This window comes from Apostichopus japonicus, chromosome 4 (assembly GCF_037975245.1).
Source record: "Apostichopus japonicus isolate 1M-3 chromosome 4, ASM3797524v1, whole genome shotgun sequence".
In the NCBI taxonomy this organism is placed as follows: Eukaryota; Metazoa; Echinodermata; class Holothuroidea; order Aspidochirotida; family Stichopodidae; genus Apostichopus; species Apostichopus japonicus.
In genome coordinates, this window is record NC_092564.1 from 29254220 (window position 1) to 29279166 (window position 24947).

At 37.7% G+C, this 24947-nt stretch overlaps 2 protein-coding genes across 21 annotated transcripts in view; one reads left to right on the forward strand and one right to left on the reverse strand.

The window, feature by feature from the left end:
* The window catches only part of LOC139967077 (gamma-adducin-like), a 33502-nt gene extending 21437 nt beyond the window's left edge, over positions 1-12065 (forward strand). For 6 of the 11 annotated variants that reach the window (XM_071970784.1, XM_071970787.1, XM_071970786.1 and 3 more), the window contains 6 exons: positions 1337-1440; positions 1683-1877; positions 3058-3208; positions 4011-4225; positions 8873-8945; positions 10147-12065. The gene's annotated coding sequence lies outside the window, so the exon portion shown is untranslated. Of the gene's footprint in view, positions 1-1336; positions 1441-1682; positions 1878-3057; positions 3259-4010; positions 4226-8558; positions 8652-8872; positions 8946-10146 lie in introns of all 11 variants that reach the window. The other 5 variants (XM_071970791.1, XM_071970792.1, XM_071970793.1 and 2 more) reach the window with 5 other exon arrangements.
* Positions 1-24947, reverse strand: part of LOC139967080 (uncharacterized) — a 354423-nt gene that overhangs the window by 308900 nt on the left and 20576 nt on the right. The gene's annotated exons all lie outside the window — the stretch shown is intronic.

Genomic DNA, 24947 nt, shown 5'->3' on the forward strand with positions numbered 1-24947 from the left:
TAGCCAATATGCCTCCCATGAAAAACCTTAGTTAACTCCCCTGAAAATGTTAATGTAAGTTGTTCAACTTTTAAGTGGGAGGAAAATAATGTTGTTAGGGGAGGGAACAGATGGCCCCAGGCTAGGCCTACCACCAAATGAAAATGGGAAACCTAGGCTAGCCTACCAAAGCGAAGGCTAGATAGAGATGAGGACTAACTAGCCTATCCTAGGCTTCTTATACAAGCAACAGTACTTTGTAAAATGAAATTCTCAAGCAATTAGGCCTAGCTCTGTGGTCTAATTGATGTTAGTGATGGTTCAAGTATGGAGAAAACTCTCCATGAAAGCTGATGTTACCTAGCGTAGGCAACTAAATTGATATACATGTATTAATTTGATCAACTAGCATAATTTTGACCTGAAGCTATGCTTAACAGTATTGGTCCAACTCTTGGCATATCTTTATCAGATCATAGCCTTCTTTGATGCCTAAGGCATGATTTTATGGTCTGCAGAACTGTTTCACTGAAACTTTGATTATTATTAAACCGAATTCAAACTTTGCTAAGTCGACCTCTCATTGTTGAGTAATTGTCTTTGATTTGGTTTTCAATTTGAAAACATTGATTGAAAGCTGTGAGGAACACAACTCATGGTAAACACATATTAAGAGTATTGAGAGATTAGTACAATATATAGTATCTCTGTCCTTGTTGATATAGAATATTATTACACAGGTGCTAGAAGTCATGGAAGCACATGATGGTTTACCATGAATATACTAATATGTTGTTGGTACTTGTGTGTTGGCTGAAAAGCCAGTTTTCATCTTTGCTAAGTGTACTTGTTGTAGCTTAAGTGTCGGTCCTTATTTCACTTGTCAAGTTTCTCGTTTCAAGAATGATGTTTATTTCAGACATTTTTCAATTTTCCAGTTCCTCATGAATGTGCTTGCTAAGTTTGTTTAAACTAGTACATGCTCTCCAAATTGTTTGACTGATGAAATGTTCTCAAATTGTGTTGAATTCATTCCTTTCAATCAGCTTGACCATTATAGTGAACAATATACATCAAAGGAAGTTTTGGCATTTTACGAAGTACTCCATAGGTTTGATAGCAATGTCTAGTAAGGTTCATTAAAGAGTCATATTGCAAGTATTAAAAATAAACAGGCACTTAGTAACAAATAGAGGTACAGTTTATTCATGTTTGTAAACATTCATCAAAAAGGTATCTGCATATGCAAACAGGAAGATGATCTTATGTAAAACTACTTTAAAAAAAATACTTAAATTTATGTCACACCAAAGGTATATATATACTGTACATATTGCTTTGATATTTGTCTTTACAGCATTGCATTGGCCACACTGATTCACAAGGAGACTCCATGAACTGTGACTGTAACATCCTGCTGGAGGTCTGAGACATTGAAGATTCTGTAATGCTTCCGTTTGGGTATGCAGTTTACTATAGTAACACAGAAATATTTAAGCTCGTATTTGTTTCGTTTATTTCTGCCATTAAACCACAATCATATACATTTGTTTATATATTGTTATATCAATGAGGCAGCAGTCAGGGTTGTTTAGGTAGTCAGGGGGAGGGAAGGGAGGGAGTGTATAAAAATGAGTCTAGTTGCAATGTCTATCTGCTTTCCAATATATGAAATCTTCTTATCTTTTACAATACTGTCTCAGGTGAAAGAAGAAGATGAAGAAAATTGAAGGAAAATTGTGAGTCTTGGATGTCTGTAATGAAGCTGGATCAGGTTTAGAACAAGTGGTTGAAAGATCATAAACTCCACCAAATACGAGAAGATCCTTCAAGCCTGTCCTCTACAGAGAGATCTGGAAGTGTTATCTGGAGGTGATTTAATAGAAATTGGAGAAAAAGTAAGATTCAAGGAAAACATCAGTGTGAGCCAGTATCATGAACATCAGTCTTGTCCTCTCAACAGTTGATTGTTGTCAAGATCATTTCTAAATGTAAGAGACACGGTGCCTTAGCCTGTTGGAACCAGTCGGTATTTGGTGTGGTCTGTTTTTGTGCTAAATGTACGAGACACGGTGCCTTAGCCTATTGAAAATAGTCGGTAATTGGTGTGGTGTGTTTTTGTGCTAATTGAATGAGACACGGTGCCTTAGGCTGTTGGAATTATTTGGTGTGGTCAGTTTTTGTGCTAAAGGTACGAGACACGGTGCCTTAGCCTGTTGGAACCAGTTGGTATTTGGTGTGGTCAGTTTTTGTGCTAAAGGTACGAGACACGGTGCCTTAGCCTGTTGGAACCAGTGGGTATTTGGTGTGTTCTTGTTTTTGTGCTAAATGTATGAGACATGGTGCCTTAGCCTGTTGGAACCAGTTGGTATTTGATGTTTTTTGTGTGCTAAACTACTATTCTTACAGAAAGGCTGAACAAGTTCCATGATATAGTTTGAACAGAGTGACACATTCCACTCATTCCAAGCAACCATGACAACATCAAAATGAACCTAATTGGTTTCTTAGTTTATTGGCATGAGATGTAGTCTGTTTTTGTGCTAAATTATTGAGACATAGTGCCTTAGTTTATTGGTATTAGTTTTTAATTAGAAATGTAGGAGACATTTTTGTGCTAAATGTATAAGACCTCAGCCTTAGCCTATTGCAACCAGTCAGTAATTGGTGTGGTGTGTTTGTATTAAAGTGATAAGTTCTGCCTTAGTTTATTGATATGAGTTGCTAATTAGTGTGGTCTGTTTTGTGCTAAATTAATGAAACCTGTTGCCTTAGTTTGTTGGAATGAATTTGTAATAAGTGTTTTTGTTGTCTAAAATTAATAAGACATTGTACCTAGTTTGATGGAACGAGTTGGTATTTAGTGAGGTCTTTTTTGAGAGTTGTTCAAACCAGTGCCCAATAACTTTGATCTGACCATAAAATTTCATTTCTTTCACAAATTGCCCCTCTAGAAGAGTATACATGTTTTGTCTCACGGCTGACAGTTTGGTTGTTAACAGGGTTTGACTTTTTTACTTTTGCTGTTACTTTGAAGAAAAATGACTAATTTGTTTTGTATTCCTCTCCTTTCATCAGAGATCTCTGGCCTATGTTGCTCAACAAGCTTGGATCCAAAATGATACCGTGAGAGGAAACGTTCTGTTTGGTAAAGATCTCAACTCCACCAAATACGAGAAGATCCTTCAAGCTTGTCCTCTACAGAGAGATCTGGAAGTGCTATCTGGAGGTGATTTAACAGAAATTGGAGAAAAATTAAGTTTCAAGGGAAACATCATTGTAAGCCAGTATCATGAACATCAGTCTTGTCCTCTCAACAGTTGCTTGTAAAGATCAGTGCTAAATGTTCGAGACATGGTGCCTTAGCCTGTTGGAACCAGTCGGTACTTTGGTGCGGTCTGTTTCGTGATAAATTAAAGAGACATTGTGCCTTAGTTTGGTGGAATGAGTAGCTAATTAGTGTGGTCTATTTGTGCTAAATTGAAGAGGAGTACTGTGATAATTTGTTGGTAGTTAGTGTGGTGTGTTTGTATTAAATTTATAAGTTTTGCCTTAGTTTATTGATATGATTTGCTAACTAGTGTGGTCTGTTTTGTGCTAAATTAACGAGACCCGATGCCTTAGTTTGTTGGAATCATTTTGTAATTAGTAATTTGGTTGTCTTAAATTGATGATTGTTGCCTTAGATTGTTGGAAAGAGTTGCCAGTTAGTGTGGTCTGGGTTGTGGTAAATTAAAAAGACAGTTGATTGTTGTCAAGATCAGAAAACTCAAAGATGACTCAAGAAAACTCATTTGAAGGAAAAACACCAGCTAAGCTGGAAAGCTGCAATATACAGTCAAGGTTAGTCATAAGAAAGAAAGGTTCATAAAAATACATATTTAATTATGTTTCCACCAGTAAAGTTTCAATCACAGTCTAAACTTTGTTGGAATTAGTTGCTAATTAGTTTTTTATGTTTTGTGCTAAATGTACGAGACTTACTTTGAAGAAAACTGGCTATTTCTTGTGCATTCCTCTCCTTTCCTTAGGGTTCTGTGGACTATATTGATCAACAGTTAGCTTTTTGACATAGCGCCACCCCATCATCCTTCACTCTATGACTTACCCGCCATTTACAAAACGTACGCCTCCTTGGATACCAACACAACGCTTCAGAGTACACTTTCGATTCATAGTGTGTCTCTTCAAAAGGAGTTCCTATTCTTTCCGTCCGCCGTCTTAGGCTGGAGACTAATTCTTTCTAGTAAGTAAAGTTTATGATCAATTTCATTGTATAAAAGCCATTTAAAACCCGTAGGGAGGGGCTGTTTTGCCAATATGACAACCCCTTACCCACCTATAACCGCCTCCTTAGTCGAAAACCTAAACCTCTCTGATTTTGACATAGACATTAATGACTGGATCCCTGTACAAAAATAGCAGAAAAAGACAACGTCCAATATACGTTGAAATAAACCCATCTCCAAACTCCAAACCAACCACCAAAAAGTCCGCTCAAACAATCATTGTATCAGGAATCTTACCAGAACTATCAAAAAACCCAATAAACACTTGCTAAACTAATCAATGAAGAAAAACCAAATGCTATGATCCCAAATATAAACCGTCTTCGTAGTAACGACATCCTAATCACCCCCATGACCCTAAAACTGCAAATATCCTCCTGAAACCATGGAATCAAAAGACTTAACTAGGCAACCCCAAACCAAGAATCCAAAAAAAAGTATGACAAAGAAACTTCTCCGTAGTAGCCTGTGGCATAAACCCTGAAATTCAAATCAAAGATATTGAACAAGAACTCAAAGACCAAGAATACACCCCAATACAAGCTAAAAGACTCATTAGTCATGCCACAAACAATACAGCTTGGAAAGTAAAAATGACGTTTGAAGAACAAGAGCCTCAACAATCCCTAATCAAACAAGGTTTCTACTTAGGATACTCTAAACACAAAACAGAAGAATACCACGAACCCCCCCAAATCACTCAATGTTTCAAATGTCAACTCTTTGGACACACCCCCCATACTTGCAAAAATCAAACCAGATGTCTCAGATGTGGCAAAAACCACAGAGTTAAAGACTGTCCCAAACCAAAAGAAAACCCAAAATGTGCCAATTGCTCAGGGACTCATGTCGCCCTTTACAAAGGATGCCCAAAATTTAAAGAAGCTAAAACTGAAGCTAATAACAAACAACAAGAACAAAGAACCTACGCGAATGTAACCAATTTTACCCCTAAAATTGAAATAACGAATAAAATCGTCACTGAAAAAAAACTTAATATCGCAACCTTTGTAATTGAATTAGTACAATACACCTTCCAAACGGCCAACATTAATATTAAATCTGACGACCTTGCCAGTTACGCCACCGTGTTAGCACTAAAACACCTAAACTTAAATATCCCAGACACTGTAATTATGGAACGTCTCCACCATCCTTCAATATTTAGCCCTCCTCAATCCACCTACATGACAAGCACACTCCCTCCTTCGGTCAAGTTCCTCCACCTAAATATCAACAGTATCCTTCCAAAATTAAGCCTCCTACTTAGTATATTCGCCAACCACTCCCCGGATATCATTTCTTTAAACTAAACTAAATACAAATTCCCACCTTAGCATCCCTGGTTACCAAACTTTCAGACACGATATCTCTCGATATATGGTTTGAGTACTTATTGCTGAAAAAAACAACCTCAAAGCCACCCTCCTCCCAAACAAACCCAAACAATTGAAATTGTACTCGAAAGAGACAATAAACCTCTCCACATTATTAGCTATTATAGTCCCCAAATGAGCCCATATCCACAATCAAAAACAGTTCTAATAAAAATACAATACTACTAGGAGATTTAAATGCCCACCACATCATTTTTGGTAGCACCAAAATATCTGAAAAAGGCATATCCCTCTTAGAAATATGTGATAAACACAACTTAACAATAATTAACCAAAATACCAAAACTAGGATAAACCCAATAAACAATAATACTGAACTACTTGACTACGCCATAACCTCAAACCACCTTGCAACTAAAACTCATTCGATTCAAATCCTAGAAGATGACCTAATCAGTGACCATTTTCCACTCCTTTTTGAGCTAGACATAAACCTCAGTCGCATCCAAAATAACGAATTAACGTATAATTACAATAAAGCAGACTGGACATCATTTAAAAAGGGATCATAACAAACAACACTATTGCCAATTACCACAACAACAAGCTAACTTACATCGGCATATATTGTGACAGCATTGCCCAACATATCTTTAATACCTTCAAAAAACACTGCCCCTTAAAAACAAAACAGAAATCCAAAACTAAATAGGAATATTCTTACACTAAATAAATCAGACGTCGACTACATAGAACCTATATGATCTCCCCAGATCCAACTCTAAAAACCTAAATTAACCAACTTGAAAAACAAATAAATAGACAAATATCGGCGGTCGACCAAAACCGAGTCCAAAACAAATGTGATTCAATCATTAATGACAAAAACCCAAAACACTTTTGGAAAAATTAAAGAAATATCGAAAACCCATTACAACCCAAACACAGGTAATACAGACGAATGCCTTAGAGATAAAGTAGGTAACCTCATCACAAAAACTTAAGACCAAATAAAGCTTAGTGAATCATACTTGAAAACTATATTCAATATCTTAGATGGCCCTCCATACGATAACAGATTCCAACACAAAATAAACCGTACAATTATCTGTAATGCAACCAGCTTTATCCCCAACTTCTAAGGATGTCTCAACAAAAACATCCCTCTACTCAAAGAAATAGATATAAATGATTGGTATAGTGCCACTGAATATGCAAAAATGCCTCCTCCCCTGGTCTTGACAACATAAATGACCTAATGCTAAAAGATTCCCCTCCGTGGGCCTCCGATATTCATTAACTCTCATATTTTCCCATTATTTAACAAACTCCTTAGACTGGGTCATTTCCCAACCCTGTGGACATCCGCCAAAATGATTTTAATACCGAAACTAAGTAAAGACACACCAAAATTCAAACCTATCAACCAATTAGTCTCCTACCAGCCTTAGGTAAGATTTTCGAAAGAATTATAGATAACCGCACCAGAAACCACCTTGAGCAAATTAATCACTTTGCCCGTATCAATCAGGCTAATTCCGGGCACACAAATCTACAATAAACCAAACTTTCCACCTTTCCAAAGAAATTCGCATCGGCTTCATAAAAAAACATGATACCACTGCCCTCTTCCTTGATGCCAAAAAGGAGTTCGACAAAACTTGGCACAACGGCATAAGAATTTAACTACTTAACTTTAATCTCCCCTCCAATTACACCAGACTTCTTTCCTCTTTCCTTAGTGAGCGCAATGCCAAAATATGCTACAAAAACCAACAATCAAAACCTTTTCCACTTGGTGCAGGTACTCCACAGGGCGCTGTTTTCAGCCCCCTCCCCTGCACCCTATATGTTAATGATTTGAACATCCCCCCTCTATCTAAATGCAACTATAGTCAGTACACTGACGACATAGCCATTTGGAGCACCAGTAAAAATATCTATATGACGGAACTAAATATTAAAAGAGCAATTACACATCTCGAAAAGTGGTGCTCGATGTGGAGAACAAAAATATATCCCTCAATATCTAACCTAGCCAATTTCTCCATAATAAACTCAAAATACCATAACCATATTGCCAAAATGAATCTTTTCAACACCTCAATCACTGCTACTCCTAATGCAACCTTCCTTGGTACCACTTTCGATAGCAAATTATCGTTTAATCTACTTTGTAACAGAACTGCAGGACGCTGCTGGTTCCAACTTAAATCCATTCAAATCCTCTCACACAAATATAACTTCCCTCCGAAAACCATTATCCAAATCTATAAATCCAAAGTAAAAATGATTCTCAGTTACGGGAGCATCTCCCTGCTTACCATCTCTAATCCCAATAAACAAATTTTAAACAGAATCCACACCACAGCTTATCGACTCGCACTCAAAATCCCTACCTATATTGCTACTTTGTACGTTCTCCGTGCAGGAAACACAAAATCTACTTTCACCCGACTTGAAGAATTCAACACCAAGTTATACAAAAACAACCTCGAGAACGACCCTTTGATTGAAGACCTCCCCCTGAAATACAAAGTCGCAACAACTCACTACCCCAAAACCAAACCCTTTCTGTATTCACAATTGTTACTACTTAAAGTCTCATTCCATTAAAAAAATCCTTTCCTAAATGGTTCTAGGCCCAAGTATACTTATATATACAGATTATATTGTTACCAAACAATAGAAACCACAACCACTCCCTACCCAAACAATAGAAACCACTCCGTCTCCACAATTCTCAGTACTTAAAAAATTCCTCTCCTTTAGAAATCCCTCCCTAAGTGACTCTTTGACTCTGACCTCGGGTATGATTATGGCTATCCTGTCCAATGTAAATATATAAGACTTCATTTACCAGCAATTCCCTGACTGAACATAGACAACCTCTCCAAGAAAAAAAAAAAAAAAAATGTCTATTCTATAAAAACAAACTTATTATCCCCCGTAGGACCTCTCGCCAGGTCGACCAGGGGTTAAACTCCTTTTGATTTGATATCAACAACAACAAAGACAAAACTTTTACTCGAATTAAAAAAAAAAGGTAACTAATTTCATTTATTTCATTTCATTTATTGATTTTTGTTCTATTTTAACATAAGTATGACATATGACATAGAAGTAGATAAGAAACAAAACTTGTGAAAGGAAGTGTATTAAAAAACCCTATAGGGCTTGTCGGGTAGTGACACTCCCTAAAAACTCCCTAAACTCTAAACTCCCTAAAGACATCATGATTAGATTTTGGTTTCATTTAATCAATAGGTAGAGGAATTGGACACTCTTGCGCAAGATATCAACGACTTGAAGTACTCTGCTCAGGCGGCCTCCATTCTAGGTATGTACTTAATAATAATATAATAATAATAATAATCAATATACTGTGTTTGGAAAGAATCTTTTTGCTGCTTTGGATGAAGATTAAGGATTCTTGTTTTTCAAAAGGCAAAATGCAAGATGGACTATATATGAAAGGATGAATACCAAAACTTTAAGAAAAGAAATTGGGTGGGGGGGGGGGGAGGGGGAATCAGGCAGAGACCATCATGTTACTACCCTGTTAATTTTGTGTAGGACGCTGGTTAATTTAAAAGGAAGAAATCCTTTAGTACCCTTGAGTTTCTGAAAGGTTTCTTCTTTGGGATAACAGTGGAGAGACATATCGATGTTCTCTTTTGGGTCTGATCGTCAGGAAAATGCAGATTAAACTGCCGTGTCCATTTGGAACCTTGGAATTGAACCCTGCTACTGGAACAAATGTATTCCATCAGAGCATAGACAATGATTCAGAGAAATATGGCCTTTATATTAATAATCTGTTGTTTTCTTTCCCAAATTTTTCTCTTTGGTTAAACAATGAGTGAAAAGATTCATTCGGTTGGAAGCAGCACCGCCCCTTTTCACACCTTTTTTTGGGGGGGGGGGGGGGAAGAGACCTATTAGCCCTTAGGGTCTGAAAATATTACAATAGGATTATTGTGGTGGACAGGACAGACAACAGTTATTTTTGCTTGTAGCTGAATGTATGATGTTCAGGGATCACAAGGAAGTATCAAAAGCCTGATCAAAACTGCCGTCTTTTGTACTATCGAAATTTGTCAGAATAAGGAAATTGAAAGCCAAAATATAAAGAGTTTATCTGGCCTTGTAGACTGCGATTGAACCAGTCTCTGTCATCTACAAATAATAGAAAGTGGGTATCCATTTCTGTTTGTGACAGCAATAACAAAAAATGACTGCAAATTAACAAGTTTTTGTAAACTTTCTCTATTCAGGGATTTGAATCCCAAATTCCACTCGAATAAACCCCCCCCCCCCCCCCTACTTATGAACTGTCACGTAGCTCAAGGTGACAAACTTACTACAAAGATGAGAATAGGCCTTAGGTGGTTCCTAATTCAATGACATTTCTCACAGTTAATTGAATTGACTTCCCCCACCCTCCGGATTATCCTCACCCATAGAAAATACCCTCCACCCAAGAATACATAAAAAAAAAACCATGGCTTACCAAGAACCTCTCTGCGTTCATTTTTCAGATTCCAATGAACCTTTCATCAGCAAAGGAATGGCGCAACTCGGTCTGAAGGACAATCGACCGCTGGCGGAATGGCTTGACCGGTACAACGCCAACCAGCCGGACCTGGCCGCCAAGCCCAACTTCACCACATTTCCACTGGACTTTAAGCCGTCACCGTGCAAACCGCTCTTCTTTGACATAGCTCTGAACCATATAGAGTTACCCTCCTTGGATGAGAAACTGGAACAGAATAAATCGTCCCCGCAGGGGGGTCTGGGTGGGTTCCTGCGTGGATGGTGGAGCGGGGGTGAAAAGTAACTCTCGATTTGCCACGATGTCGGAAAAAGGATTTCGGAAAAAGGTCTTTTGTATGCATAAGCCGGTAGTATTTGGGAGGTCTCTCACTCTTCTCCTGCATGTGCTATAATCATCTTTTATTTAAGTTTTATTTGATTTTATTTGTTTTTTAGTATAGAAAACTACACCTTGTTGCAATGCAAACACCTCTGTGTTTGCATTGCAACAAAAGAAGGCCAAAAAGAATAACACTCACTTTTTTAACCTGGCTTGGCAAACAAAATTTGAAGAATATTCAAAATGGGATTTGGAATTTTATATATTTTGGATTTGGTGTTTGTGTGTTTATCTTGTTTAGAGAAAAAGAAGAAAAAAACAGCATCTTTATTTGATGGGGCTTTAAAGTTTTAAAAATGGGTTTCGGTTGTTGATTTCTTGGTCTACAAACATTGTGGTGCTTGACTGACTGACACTTTATGGGGGCATGATAAGGTGACTGAATTTAATATTGGCAGGAGTTATGGATGGTAGTTGGAAGGACCAGGGGTGGGGTGGGGGGTGGTGAGGCGAAGGATAGAGAAGGAGAAATGAAAGTGAAGAGGGAGAATCTTTGAATTGAATTTTCAGTTTGCAGTAGCACAGGTTTGCTGCATGATAAGGCTATATTTAAAGAAACTTTCAATAATGCACTCTTCGTGTATATAATTTGGGGTGTGGTAGTCGGAGCGGGGGGGGGGGGGGTGATTGAGACAGCAATGAAAGGGAGCAACCTTTCCACATATATGTTGTTTGTGCTATGGTAGTAACGTTTCCTTTTTCAAACTGGAGGGCAAAAAATGTAAAAATTGAGTTATCTAAAATTAATTCAAAATCAGGTTTAGTTAATAAATGAAAGTTAAAGACAATTTTATTGATGGTAGCAGGGGCGCCATGGTATTGTAAACTGAATCAGCAATCAGCCATGGAAGGCCAACTCCTTTTTGTTGGGAACTTGTTGTCAAGCAAACCTATGGATTCAAGCCCTATCTGGCTAAAGTAAGATGGGGTTATTATTTTTATCTAGGAGAAATCAATTCTTTTTCCCCTCATGTTGAAATGGTCTTCCAAATGTTTAAAAAAAAATGTCCAAAAAGAATGTACTGGTGTGAATTGGATAGCCACCTGGTGTGAAGTAAAAAGGCCATAGGCTTATCCCATATGTGCATGTGACTGCTTAGTATCATTAAATAACTGCCCTCCAGGCTGATATTATAATAGAAACATTATAGAAACTAACTGTCTGTTGTCACCCAACCATCTCAATAGTAGATGCAGGTATCACTAAGAATGTTTATGAAATATGTATTGCATGTTTTGATTAGTATTTGCATAATAATTTGATGAGGGATAACCTGTTTCTGGACAGGTAGTTGAAGGGTATTAACTGTGGTGGGAGGGATGAAGGTATATCCTGTCCATGAACTGATTTGTCATTAAAAAAAAGAAGTTATTTCAAAGTCTATTCTTTTTTTTCCTTTTTTTCTTCCTTTTACATGAGTATTGTAAAAGGAAAAGCAAAGATTGAGTTTGAGCCAGGGACCTTGAGATGCAAAAGCAAAAGTCTTTACCACTAGACCATTAGGTGGGCCTCTGGTTTCTAAAGCTTTACAAATATTTAAAGATCCTGCTGTTTGGACTTAGTCTTTTTTTGTAAAAACATTTTCTCCACTACTCCCTCACCCCCGATTAGCGGCGGCGAACTCACCTTGTCCGCGTTGAACCTTGTCAGGGGGAGGGGTGGCGGCGAACTCCACTTGTCCGCGCCTTTACCTTGTCAGGGGGAGGGGGCAGCGACCTCACCTTGTCCGCACCCTCACCCCCTCTCATCCTCCCCCTCTCACCTGTCACCCTCGGTACTCACCTTGTCCACCTGCCAGGAGGAGGGGGACCGCCCGCCTTCGGGATTCACCTTATCCACTTGTCAGAACTCCTTTTGCGAATACTCACCTGGGGCTTGAACCGATGCAATCCAAACCAATCGCTTACTGAACGATGGAATAACCAATTACACCATTTCGGTTCCCTCTGGAAAAACTTCGTTTCTTATATTTATACTTCCACTCCCTCCAAAGAACAGAAAAGTAAAAGGCTCTGTCTAGACATTAACCGCAGACATGATGCTCTGTCTGGGAATCGAACCGGAGACATGGAGTTTGTCTGTGTCTCTCCAGTCCAGAGCACTACCAACTGCGCCACTAGAACTGTTGAGAATTAATGCTCGTTTCTAATATTTAAACTTCAAAGTCCAGAATGGAAGAAGGAAAAGAAAATCAAATCAAACTGCTCTCTCTGGGAATCGAACCTGAGACATGGAGTTTGTCAGTCCAGAGCACTACCAACTGCGCCACTAGAACTGTTGAGAATTAATGCTCGTTTCTAATATTTAAACTTCTAAGTCCAGAATGGAAGAAGGAAAAGAGAAAAAATCAAAATGCTCTGTCTGGGAATCGAACCTGAGACACGGAGTTTGTGAGTCCAGAGCACTACCAACTGCGCCACTAGAACTGTTGAGAATTAATGCTCGTTTCTAATATTTAAACTTCAAAGTCCAGAATGGAAGAAGGAAAAGAGAAGAAATCAAAATGCTCTGTCTGGGAATCGAACCTGAGACACGGAGTTTGTGAGTCCAGAGCACTACCAACTGCGCCACTAGAACTGTTGAGAATTAATGCTCGTTTCTAATATTTAAACTTCAAAGTCCAGAATGGAAGAAGGAAAAGAGAAAAAAATCAAAATGCTCTGTCTGGGAATCGAACCTGAGACACGGAGTTTGTCAGTCCAGAGCACTACCAACTGCGCCACTAGAACTGCTGAGAATTAATGCTCGTTTCTAATATTTAAACTTCAAAGTCCAGATTTATGACTTATGAAAAAAATAGAAATCATATAAACAAAAAGCCTTTTCCGGTCACTCGGTCAGATAATTACACGAAATAAGTGTATAACAAAGACAAGGGTGTCTTCTACTCCACGTCTAATTTTAATTTCGATGGGTGCTTCAGAGAGGACAAGAGAGGGGCCTTAAAAGAGGGGGTTTTCCAAATTGTGCACTTATAAAGAACACGTATTTCTATCGGGTCCTTTGAGACCACGTATCTCCCGAACGGAAGCAGATATGGACCTGGGAGTTGCAGATTTGGGCTCCTGAGCATCGGTTACCCCCTGTCACGTCATATGGGCGAAATCGATTTGGGGTCAATTTTTGGCAATTTTTATTTGCGACAAAAATAGGTTTTTGTATATTTGTATATATTTGTATATTTATTTGTTTCATCACAATTTACAGTGTGACGGGAAGTCTCCTATAAAGCCTGTAAGGCTTAACAAAGTAGGAGACTCCCCAAAAAGAAAAAAGAAAGAAAAACTTAAGAATAGAAATGAAAAGTTAATAGTAGCATCTACAATGATGAAATAATCGAATTGACTCTACTAGAAATTAATAATGTTAATAAGCGATCCTAACAATCTTTATAATGATCTTAATCGCAAACACACACACAAGAATAAATCCATTAATAGTGAGAAATAATTACAGTTTGGAGATTCCTTTTGAATACAGAGTAAGAAGGCTTATTCTTAACATTATCCTGGAGATTATTCCACGTTTTTTGTCTGAAAAGTTTAAAAAGTACTTCTTTTTGATACCCAATTTCAAAATAAACTTCAGATTCGTAATCAGCGTGTCGCGAACTACCAGAAAAGATACACATTTATCGAATTTGCGACAACAAGTTTTTGCACCTCAAACTTGAAAAAGTAAGACCGAAAAACTTTTACGACGAACAAAGGATTAAAATCTTTTGTTGCCCCTAAAAGTTTTTCCGTTTTCTATTGTTCCTCTGAAAAGTTGCAAACTGAGCGAAATAAAAGGGCGCTCGACGCATCTTGCCAGTGATACGTGATTTCAAAGCAGTCAAATCAAACCTTTGTTTGTCATCTTGAGTTTTATCTTGACATTTATGAATAAATGGGTCAAATTTTGGCATAAATTTTGGAAAAAACTGCTTACGGTTTTTAAAGGTGAAATAACTTTTTGTCGCAAAGGCGATAAATGTGTATCTTTTCTGGTAGTTCGCGACACGCTGATTACGAATCTGAAGTTTATTTTGGAATTGGGTGCTGTATGGGGGCGTGCAGGGGAAAAAAATGATTTGTGATTTATGAAAAAAATAGAAATCATATAAACAAAAAGCCTTTCCCGGTCAGATAATTACACGAAATTAGTGTATAACAAAGACAAGGGTGTCTTCTATTCCACGTCTAATTTTAATGTCGATGGGTGTTTCAGAGAGGACAAGAGGGGGCTGAAAAGAGGGGTTTTTCAAAATTGTGCACTTATAAAGAACACGTATTTCTATCGGGTCATTTGCAGTGGCGGAGCTAAGGGTATTGGTCGAGGGGGGGGGGGCGAGAATGGTCTGTAGGGGCGCTTTCGAAACTATCTAAGCGGAGCGCCACCACGGGTTTGGCGCGGAGCGTACCGAAAATTTTGAATAAAGATGCTCCTTAGATCGGCGGAAATGACACTTTCCGGGCCTTGCTAATTTGCAGATAAAGGATAAATGTCAATAGGTAGATGAGAGCGCAATAAAAACGTCAATAATAGCATATAAAGTGGTAAAAAGCTAAAAAAGGGCGCCAGCAGTCCATTTGAGTCCGTCAGGGGGGGGGTATCCGCCCCCTGACTGTATGGACGCTGCGCCACTGCCAGATAGACCACCCCCTCCCCCCATGGTACGCCATTTGACGAAAGAATAACACACCCTCAATGCAACCTATACCTAATGGACACTTTCGTGGTATGATTATAGTCCCCCAAATGAGCCCATATCCAGCATAGCATATATATGTTCTAATAAAAATATAAAACTCCTAGTAATTGCCCACATTATTTTTTCTGAAAAAGGCAAATCTCTTAGAAATATGTGATAAATACAACTTAACGATAATTAGCCAAAGTACCAATCCTAGGATAAACCCAATAAACAATATTACAGAACTACTTGACTACCCATGTAACCTCAAATCACCTCGCAACTTAAACACATTCGATACAAATCCTAGAAGATGACTAAATCAGTGACAATTTTTCCACTCGTTTTTGAGCTAGACATAAACCTCAACGCATACCAAATAACGAAGTGACGTATAATTACAATAAAACAGACTCCCAAAATACAACAACCAAAACAACGAGCTAAATTCAGTGGCGGCGGAACCGGGGGGGGGGGGGGGGTAAGCGCAACACAACTACGTCTTAGGCCAATGATTTGCCTCATTTCAGCCAGTTCTCCAACATCCCCTGAAAGATATATCCTTCCAATGGTAGCACATTTCCCATGGATATATCCTTCAGGGACATAGGGGGGGGGGGGAGGGTAGGTGCGGAGCATTGCAGCCAGAGCATTCAAACGATATGATAATTGATTGTCTCTATCATGCCTCATCGAATATTAGTGTTTTAAATAAGAGTGTAATAAGCTAAACGCTATACACTCATCAAAATTTGCGTTTACACTACGAGTACACGCAAGGCGTGGAACATGGCTCTATGTGCGCAATTAATTATTAAACGAACAAAAACACAATATTAGCATTTCACCTGTACTGTATAGGGTACATGCATTCGTGACTGTGCTTGGTTCATAGAAATTTGTTGGCAACTGCACATGGTTTGGAATTACCCATTTGTTGACATTAAGAAATGCTTTCTGTTTTTTCTTAGGACATTTATTTAATTATTGCATTTAATTGCAAGTAGTAATTTACTACACTCAAAAACGTCTTTGCGAGTACACTACGAGTAATAGCTACTCTCTTAAAACACCCTCGAATATACAAATTACAATGCTTTTACAGATTTTTTGGTGCAATCTGAGAAATTGCAGGCTTGAGACCCATATCTTAGGGCTAGGTATTCGCAGCATAAAACACTCGGCAAGTGCCGTTTCCGGGCATCTGGGGGTTTGAAAACCCCAAAATTGTCTTGTACGCTCCGCATCAACCCATGGTGGCGCTCCGCTTAGATAATCTTAACACATTAGCACCCCAATAATTTTCCCGTTCCGCCGCGCCTGGCTAAATTACATCGACAATTACTGTGACAGCGTTGCCCATCAATCATATCTTCAATACTTTCAAAAGACACTGTCATTTAAAAACAAAACAGAAAACGAAAACTAAATAAGAAAATCCTTACACTTATGAAACTCAGACGTCGCCTACGTAGAACCTATATCATCTCCCGAGACCTAACTCTAAAAACCCAAATTAACCAACTTAAATAGCAATAAACAGACAAATATTGGCGGATGAACAAAACCGTGTCCCAAACAACTGCGATTTAATAAGTAATGATAAAAACCCGAAACACTTTTGGAAAATTTAAAAAAATCATTAACCCCATTACAACCCCAAACACAGGTAAAACAGACCAAGGCCTTAGAGATAATGTAGGTAACCTCATCACAAAAACTCAAGACCAAATAAAGCTAATTGAATCGTACTTTAAAAGTATATTCAATATCTACGATGGCCCCCGATACGATATCAGCTGTAAACACGAAATAGACCGTACAATTATCAGAAATGCAACCAGCTTTAACACCAACCCATTAGGATGTCTCAACAAAAAACATCCCTCTGCTCAATAAAATAGATATAAACAATTGGTATGGTGCCACTAAAAAATGCATCCTCCACTGGTCCTGACAACATAAATGACCAAATGCCTAAAAACTCCCCTCCGATATTCATTTAACTCTCATATTTTCCCACTATTTAACGAACTCCTTAGACTGGGTTATTTCCCAACCCCATGGAAATCCGCCAAAAAGATTTTAATACCGAAACTAAGTAAAGACCGCACCAAAATTCAAAACTATCGACCAATTAGTCTCCTCCCAGCCGTATGTAAGATTTCCGAAAGAATTATAGATAACCGCACCAGATCCCACCTAGAGCAAATTAATCACCTTTCCCCGTACCAATCGGGCTAATTCCGCGCACACAAATCTACAATAAACCAAACTTTCTGCTGATCTTATTTTTTAAGCCTCTGAAGAAGATCCTGCTAGGATCGAAACTTTTACACATTCTATTACACAGGCTCTCTAGTGGATAAGCAGTTTGCTAACAGTTTCATTCTGCTTATCTTTTAGGCCTCTTTTGGCCTCTGCTTATCTTTTAGGCAGAACAAAGGTTTGTGAATCCTTTGTTCGTTTTAAAAGTTTTTTCGGGTTTCTATTGTTCCTCTGAAGTTGCAAACTGACCAAAAAAGAGGCCGATAGAGAGCGCTCCACGCATCTTGCCAGTCATAAGTTATTTCAACGCAGTCAAATCAAACCTTTCTTATTCATAAATGTTCTCCAGTTTCACGGTGTTGTTTCCTCGGAAATTGTATGCTAAGCGATAGAAGTGTTCAATGTTTTAATCGTAATTTTTTCTTCAAAAATGGAACGGAGGGTGATAAAATACTGCCTGATACTGTTGTTTTAACTGGTTGTTGTATATTAATAGTTTTCAACCGCTCCGCGACATGAGCTATGCAGATTCAGGAAACGTTGCCTTGACCATTACTTTAGCAACAAGGCAATCAAAAGAATTAAGATCTTTTAAGGACTCAAAATGTAGAATATATATTCCAAAATGTTTCAATACCCAGAGAGAACAGTCTTCCTATGTGATATAAAGACATACAGATGCTCTATGTATGAGCACATGGACATATTCTTTGATCAATTTGAGCAAGAAAAGCAGCTCTGCCAACCCTTTAATAATTAATGAGTAACATGACATTGTTTTATTTTCACTATGAAACATTTTCACAAGTTACTGCCAAACCTAGAGTCATGTAGTATAAATCACTGAAAATAATGCCAATTTTGAGACCATTTGAAATATGAAGTTCAATAAAGGTGTACGTTTTGAGTTATCCTGTACAGCATTTGAACATCACCCTCCGTTCCATTTTGAAGAAAAAATTAGCATTATTTCTCAACAGTTGCAGTGACGCAGTGGTTAGCAAGGGCGTAGGAACCGAGGGGCTGGGCTGGATCTAACTGCGCCAAAGTTCAATACAGGGGAACTTGAAATGCAGCTATTGGTCAAGAAAAATTGGTGGGGACACGGTATATTATGTCCTCACTACTGAAAAAAAGTTGATGGGGACGCGTCCTGCTGTCCCCACCAGGATCTGCGCCCATGGTTTGAAGGCTGTTCATCCTGGAACGCCATTTTCATGCTCACTGATATGATGTGATATCTGCTGTTTGCTTAACAAATTCGAATAATTGAAATGAGACTGAAATATATAACTTTGATCTGTTTATTGTGCAATTCCCCACATTCTTTTCATTTCGAAAGACACACAGTTTCAAGTTCAGTTCACTGAAGGTTTCGATTCTCTATCTGCCTTCAGTTTAGGTAAGATCTTGGGATATTCATCCCTAGATATCGCTGGATATTGCTAGAAATCCATACAGCACAGTGTTCTTGGTATTTCTTGGGATTTTTCGGGCCTGATCTTGGGAAATTGCAAAATCGGGAGTGGTTACACTCCATTTAGGTCAGTGCACGTATGGCAAGCCGTTTTAACATTTACCTCGCAATTCGACTTAAGTCGAATACATTTCACTTAAGTGGAATTCAATTTCACTTAAGCAGAATACTATTTAACTTGAGTGGAATTCTATTTAACTTAAGTGAAATACCATATTCCACTTAAGCTTAATTGTATTTTACTTAAGCTGAATTCATCAACTTGTCACTGCATCTTACTTAAGCTAAATCTATTTCACTTAAGTGGAATTGTATTTCACTTAGGAAATGCATTTCACTTAAGTGGAATTGTATTCTACTTAAGTGGAATACAATTCCACTTAAGTGGAATGTCCTGTCTATTTCACTTAAGTGGAATACAATTACACTTAAGTGGAATACAATTACACTTAAGTGAAATGTGATTGGATAGTCTATTTCACTTAAGTGGAATGTGATTGGCTAGTGTATTCCACTTAAGTGGAATGTGATTGGCTAGTTCATTCAACGCCAAACTTTGCCCATGCCTTTGCGCGCCATTATAAACAACTTGCCGCGATACGTGTACGTACGTGGTGTCGATATGTGCACAATGAATATCGGCTGTCCATCTGGATCCAGCTAGCACTTAACATTTGTGCAAGGTGAGCACGTACGTACCTGACCTGGTACCTGACGAATACCATTACCAAAATAAAGCCATGGCAAATACATTACAAGTGGTTGGAGCTACAGCCGAAAACGCATTGACAAGGGCTAGAGAACGTATTACTTTTTTTTTATTTTGGATGGAATCTTTTACTTCGTCAAAAGTTTCACTATCTAAAAAGTTACGAATTCTGCCTATGTTACTTAAACAAGATGTAAGCCGCCTCTGTTGTGCATCATACTGATTGTTCCCCTGTGCAAGTGAGAAAACAACACTTCGAATTGTGTCTGTAACAACAACAATTATTTGATCGCATTCCAGCAATGTTAGATGTGAATGATTAGCCATAGCCATAATGTACACGTGCAACGAGGATCGACTACATCATCATATGTGATGAGCAATTGAATGCGTTACGACGAACATTACCCTAAATTGTATTTATATATAAGCCACATATCAACATTTCCACTTAAGTGGAATTGTATTTTACTTAAGCAGAATAGAATTCCACTTAAGTGAAATTGACGCCCAAAAGATATTATTCCACTAAAGTGTAATTGTATTCCACTTAAGTAGAATACAATTCCACTTAAGTGGAAATGCATTCCACTTAAGTGGAATTGTATTTTTAAGCAGAATAGAATTCCACATAAGTGAAATTGACGCCCAAAAGATATTATTCCACTTAAATGAAATTGTATTCCACTTAAGTGGAATACAATTCCACTTAAGTGGAAATGCATTCCACTCAACTGGAATTGTATTTCACTTAAGTGGAAAAGCATTTCACTTGAGTGGAATTGTATTCCACTTAAGTGAAATAGATGGACTATTTAGCTTAAGTGAAATGTTATTCCACTAAAGTGGAAATGTATTCCACTTAAGTAAATTACAATTCCACTTAAGTGGAATGTATTTCCACTAAAGTGAAATACAATTCCACTTAAGTGGGAGGCATTTCCACTTAAGTGAAATAGAAATGTCCATTTCCACTTAAGTGGAATGGAATTCTACTTTAGGGAAATTGAACTCCACTTAAGTGGAATACATTTCCACTTAAGTGGAATAACATTTCACTTAAGTAGAATGTATTCCAATAAAGTGAAATGTATTCGACTGAAGTCTAATTGCGAAGTAAATGTTAAAACGGCTTGCCATATGCACGATCTCTCTATATATATATATGTATACACACATATATATATATATATATATATATATACACAGCCCGATCACTAGACTCGTTATCTATCGATGAAGTGGTGTGTTGCCGGATTTTGTCAAGGTTTTAGTACTACGGGCGAAGGTTATTGTTTAAGTTTTGTAATTCATTGGGAAGCGATAAGAGGGGTGGGGCGTAGGGGTTGTGGGGGTGGGTGGTGGGGCATTTTCACGCAGATTGGAACAATCTCAAGAAGTGATAGGTGCGTCCGCCTGTCCCCCCCCCCCCATGCACTACATGATATTCACAGGAGATGTGCTCAATTCTCTAATCACATGCGGAATTTATTTTTAGATTCATTGTATGAGTTACGGTACGAGGTTTAGGGTAACAATTAGCATTCAGGTCGGAGTATAACATTTTATCTCTGGATGGCAGTGTTGCATCGAAGGACATACGTCTAGTGCAGTTCGCATATAGATCCTGGTCTAATACTGAAAATGCATCATGTTCCCGATGACTCGGTCGAGTTCGAGACCAGCCACAGTTGGTTTCATAGCACAATTGTACAATTGTTTATATGTATATATATATATGTATATATATATATATATATATATATATATATATATACACATATATATATATATACATATATATATGTATATATATATATATATATATATATATATATATATATATATTTATATATATATATATATATATATATTAGTGAGAGAGGAAATATGAAAACGTCAAAATGGAGTTGTCGGTGGAAGGGGTAGGGTGAGGCGCACACCCCTTCCAAAATCATCGATCCGTCACTGGCTACCCTATGTGTATAATAGGGATCAGCCCTGTAATTATGTCACTGTTCTTTTTTCTCTTCCCAGTTGCTTGCCGTTTTTTCTACTCCCTCCTTTTCTCCTTTTCCTCTATTTCTTCTTTTTCTTTTCCCTTCCTTCCTCCCCTTCTTTCCCCTCTTTTTCTTCTCTCTTTTTTTCTCTCCTCTATTTCTTACCTGGGGGGCGCATGCCCCCAACGCCCCCCTAGATACACACGCCCCCCCTGGATACGCGCCTGATCAAGGTGGTCAGAATTTGACCCTAAGTGACCTTTGACCTCTTCATAGAACATTCAGTTCTTGTACATTTCTGAGCATGAGGATAATCGCAGCTTTGATTTTGATGTCGACAAGGATTTCAGGCTTTTGGCAGCTGATGACTCCAATTTACATTTGACCTCTTAACAGAACTGCTCAAAGTGTAATGCTCAGTGAGGGGGACCTACCACCTAATTATGACATGACACCGATGCTACAGATATTCACTAAACTAGACTACAAGGTTTTTGTATTTTGGCCGCTGATGACCTCAATTGACATAACTTCATAATTTCCATCTGTAAATATGAGAAAATTTTCAACATGATACCCTTGAGAAGGGCAATTTTGAAAACATGCAAGAGAGAATAAAAAACCCAGTATTTTTAGGTGCAGGGCAGAGATGGTCTTATGGTATTGCAGAAGTATTCAAGACTATGCATGAAATAAAGGTAGAGTTCCCCAGAAAAAAATTCTGCCAAACTATTCCTTAAAATTTAGGAGAGCAGTTTTTCAAGTGTTTTAAGTACAGCTTTCATAACAGTGTTCTCTATTATATCTCTTGCTATTTCAAGGAAAAAAACTGCATATCTTAGTGCTTCAATATTTACACACATGGTGATACAAAATAAAGAAGTAGAAAAGCTTACATATATATACAGTTTATACATATATATGTATATATATATATATATATATATATATATATATATATATATATATATATATATATATATATATGAATATATATATATATGAATATATACATGTACATATAGATAGGGAGTACTCAATTCGATTAAGCCCAAAAGGGTTTCTTAGTTGACTTCCTTTCACATTTTTTACTTATTTGTACTTATATTGTCTTGTTCACCTTGTAATACTATGTGATGAAACAAATAATAATAATAAATATATCTTTTAAGAAGCTGCAACATCGGTGGCTCAAAAGTTTGTGATCCTGAAAGTTTGAGACCGGCAGGACTATCTGGTAGCTGGATCGAATCACTTTCCGATTCTTCTTCAACTTTAGTCCCATTTCTAATCCCTTCGGGGGAAACTTCCATCAGCTTGTCATTTTGGATTGATGAAGCGTTCGGCACGTCGCTACCAGAATTGGAACAAACTTTTCTGTCTTCTTCTGCCTTCAGGAGGTTATCGTCTTGTAAGCCTTTCCTGATCTGGTATAAGTTAGACTGTACTTAACTCGGAGGTAAGATGGAGGCTTTCATGTCCATAATGAGACTAGAGTAGGGATCTGAATCGGCTACAGGGGCTTGGGATTCCAATTTATTGTCTCTGTCTGATGTTTCGTCATCTTCCCAAGTCTCTTACAAATTTAAGTCTTCTGGAGGTCTCTCTGGGAGCTGTTCCATGTTGGACACCATAGGTGGTTCTGTTGATAAAAGAGTATGAAAGAAAATTACTAGATAGGAATACACAAGCCATGTAGACGTAAGAACTCTGCATAAAGTGGAGATCATGCATTTTACATTTGAAGACTCAAATGAGTCAACGATAGCCAATAATTTTAAGGGCAAAAACGGATTGCTTTGGGTGATAGGAGGGGGTGGGGGATTAACACTTTCTTGGTGGGAGGGAGTCAGAGCCACAGACAGAGATCTAAGAACATTTAATGATTTCCCTAACTTATGTAATGTCAGAAATGTCAATTTTTTTAATTTTATTTATAACCCATCTACTAGTGAAATGTCTAGTATTGTTGTATCAACTACAGTAGTTACAGAATATTATTATAAAATGTAAAAAAAAATGTAAAATTTTTTGATTGCAATAGATTTACAAGCTATATTACAATGGAAAGACATGAAGGAAAAATTCATAAAAAAGATGACTTTAGAAACAAAGCTTAACAAACCTCAGTTAATTTGTTGTGAACGGTTGAAAAACAGCGTTATTAGGCCAGGCTGGATTTTTTTTGCCACTTTTAATTTGTAAGGGAACGACCCATTAATTTGCCGAGGTTCATCGGTTTAGAGTGACAAGACTATTTAGTCTAATACTTTAACCATTTAGCTGAGTTCCTCAGATCCAGCACAAAATCACAAAAAAGATATTTACCTGTCTCAAATGACATGTTTACAGTGGTAGTACAAATTTGTCAACTTTTGGATAGATGGTGTCTAATTTTCTTTCAATGGGTGCAAGGGTGTTGTTGTTTTAATATCAAGTTTAAGGAACATGCTTTGGTTGAGTGAGTTATTAGAATGTAAAGCAATGGGTTAACGTTAACATTAAAGCCTGTTCTAGAAGAGCTGATAACATCATCAAGTTAGCCTTTAAAGGAACATACCGGAGGTTTAGCATATTTTAACGGTAAATAGCTTGGAACTGGATCAGCAATTAACCTTGTTCTGGTGGACTACGACATTATTGTGTCTAAAATTCAGCCTACATTTGTCATTTAGGTAGATACTGAAGAAGTGACGGATATGAAGTCATGCTGTCGAGGAAGGAAACTTTCTTTTACAATTTTATTAATTCTTATTCTCATTTCATTATCTGACAATAACACGGACGGAGAAATGTACTACATCTCAAACCTGCACATAATCAGAAAGCAAAGCCAGAATATTAAACTGGAGGGTGGAGTGGAGGCAATAAGTAAGTGTTTACTATTTTGAATACATGTGCTGAAAGTTTCTCCATTTTGTTTATCATTATATTGATGATAACACTAGAGTTTCTGTTAATGGAAAAAAGAAATGCCCAATATCTTTGCATTTGTGTAGCAAGTCAGTCAATTTCATAGCAAGATTTGCTCGGGTAAATGGAGCAACAGAGTTCGGAGTGGGTTTAGTGGTACTGGATATGTGTTTTGGTGGGGTTACAGACAAAATCTAAGAGATGGGGAATCTAGGTCCCACCCCTGGCTGCATCCAAACAGCAAAATACTAAGTAACTAGGTGTTAATTTACACATAAATAACAGGTCTTTAATTGAGATGGAGAACAACACACAATAACTGCAATGTTCCTAAATATTCCACTAAAACCCGCCCCCCCTCCC